The 2,500-nt window shown below is 49.3% G+C and overlaps 1 non-coding gene across 1 annotated transcript in view; it reads right to left on the minus strand.

Moving 5' to 3' along the window:
* Positions 1–1,124, minus strand: part of LOC143472577 (small subunit ribosomal RNA) — a 1,810-nt gene extending 686 nt beyond the window's left edge. The window contains exon 1 of the ribosomal RNA XR_013119925.1: positions 1–1,124. This exon is cut by the window's left edge and continues 686 nt beyond it. This is a non-coding gene — a ribosomal RNA (small subunit ribosomal RNA).
* Between the last annotated feature and the right edge of the window lie 1,376 nt (positions 1,125–2,500).

Below are 2,500 nucleotides of genomic sequence, written 5' to 3' on the forward strand. Positions count from 1 at the left end.
CATACTTCCCCCGGAACCCAAAGACTTTGGTTTCCCGAAAGCTGCCGGAGAGGTCGTCAAAGTAACGCCCCCCGATCGCTAGTTGGCATCGTTTATAGTCAGAACTAGGACGGTATCTGATCGTCTTCGAACCTCTGACTTTCGCTCTTGATTAAAGAAAACATTCTTGGCAAATGCTTTCGCAGTTGTTCGTCTTGCGCCGATCCAAGAATTTCACCTCTAGCGGCACAGTACGAATGCCCCCGTCCGTCCCTCTTAATCATTACCTCGCGCTCCGAAAACCAACAAAATAGAACCGAGGTCCTATTCCATTATTCCATGCACCATTATTCAGGCGAACCGCCTGCTTTGAACACTCTAATTTTTTCAAAGTAAACGTTCCGGCCGCCGCCAACACTCAGTCAAGAGCACCGACGGTGAACCGAAGGTGAGGCCGGGCACGCCAGTACACGCCTTGCGACGGACCGACGGCCCGAGCCCAAAATCCAACTACGAGCTTTTTAACCGCAACAACTTAAATATACACTTTTGGAGCTGGAATTACCGCGGCTGCTGGCACCAGACTTGCCCTCCAATGGATACTCGTTAAAAGTTTTAGAGTGTACTCATTCCAATTACAGGGCCTCGTTAGAGTCCTGCATTGTTATTTTTCGTCACTACCTCCCCGCGTCGGGAATGGGTAATTTGCGCGCCTGCTGCCTTCCTTGGAAGTGGTAGCCGTTTCTCAGGCTCCCTCTCCGGAATCGAACCCTGATTCCCCGTCACCCGTAAGAACCTCGGTAGGCAGATACCGTACCGACGAAAGTTGATAGGGCAGACACTTGAATGATTTGTCGCCGGTGCAAGACCGTGCGATCCGCAAAGTTATCCAGAGTCACCAACGAGCACGGGCCGAGGCCCGGTCGGTTTTTGGTCTGATAAATGCACGCCTCCGTGAGTCGGCGCTTTTCGCATGTATTAGCTCTAGAATTACCACAGTTATCCAAGTAACACGTACGATCAAATGGAACCATAACTGATTTAATGAGCCATTCGCAGTTTCATCTGTACGAGAGCTCGTACTTACACTTGCATGGCTTAATCTTTGAGACAAGCATATGACTACTGGCAGGATCAACCAGGTAGCTATTCGCAGCAAACGAGGCTGCTGCGGGGACGACGGGCGCCCGCGTTCTTTTCACACGTTCTCCGTGTACATCGCTACTCAAACACTACGCTCGCGGCTTGCACGAGCTCCGAAAACCGTCGATTCCGGACGCTGCCCGGCGATTCGAGTGCAATACTCGCGCCGAGGCACGCCGATAGCTTGCCACTGGATCCGACAGACCGCTCAAAACCCCGGCTAGCATGGGCGACCGCGCGAACAGCATTACATCTGCCCATCGTGCCCGACGCCAACCGAGGATCGATTCTGCTTCGATTCGCACTCGCGCGGCGCCATTCGCTCACACGACTGCCTGCTCCCTCATAGTAGTCACAGAATCCTGCATCGCCATGGTACCCCAGAACGGCCTCTGGATCGCGCGACCTCGCGGCCGGATTTGGAGTTTGGGAAGGTGCGTGGCCGCTTGCCGTGGCCGCCGAACCGCGCCCCGGCCGGGCACTGCGCGCAACTCGAACGTTTGGACTCTGAAAATATTTCCCAACGTTTGGACTTTAACTTTTTGTCGAGACTTGAAAAAATTTCAGAGTCCAAACATCGACCCGCGGCAAAAACTTTTCCGAGGTCGAAAAATCCGCGCTCGGTCAAGAGAATATGCGCGGCCTGGGCGTTTGGACTCTAACATTTTTTGGAGTGGATGGGAAAAATTTTCAGAGTCCAAAACACCGACCCGCGCGTGATGCTCTCCCGAGTTCGGAAAATCCGCGCCAGGTGAAAGCTATGCGCGCGACCTGGTCGTTTGGACTCTAAAAAATGTTCAAGTCTCATCACACCAACAAAAAGTTAAAGTCCAAACACCGACTCGCGGCTAAAGCTCTTCCGACTTGGGAAAATCCGCGGCGGGTGAGGGCTATCCGCGCGACCTGGGCGTTTGGACTTAACATTTTTTTGGTGTGAATCGACTTGAAAAAATTTCGAAGTCAAAAGTCTATAAAATTAATCTAATGCCATACAGTGTCAAAGTGCACAATTTTAATCGATATAATCATAACAATATATGTCATACAACAAAATCATCAAATAATCGTCAAGCAGCATTGCAAAGCTACGTGAGTCAATGCAAGGCAATGACAACGTATTTATCAATTAAAGTTATTGTTAAATTATAAAATAAAATTAAATTAAATTAAATTGAAGAGCTCAATTACGCCAATGTAACAGAGTGTCATACAAAATATATTGAATCACACACGTCCAAACGCTAAAGAAATATATCAAATGCACTCACCTGCCAGTCACCGTTTTGGGTAACTCAGAATAGACCGTCTTTCGTCGGGAATTGAGTTGATCATTGAACATTGCAGTAGGAATAGGTTTAAGCGGAATAATAATAATAGC

The sequence above is a fragment of the Clavelina lepadiformis genome, unplaced genomic scaffold (assembly GCF_947623445.1).
Source record: "Clavelina lepadiformis unplaced genomic scaffold, kaClaLepa1.1 scaffold_248, whole genome shotgun sequence".
In the NCBI taxonomy this organism is placed as follows: Eukaryota; Metazoa; Chordata; class Ascidiacea; order Aplousobranchia; family Clavelinidae; genus Clavelina; species Clavelina lepadiformis.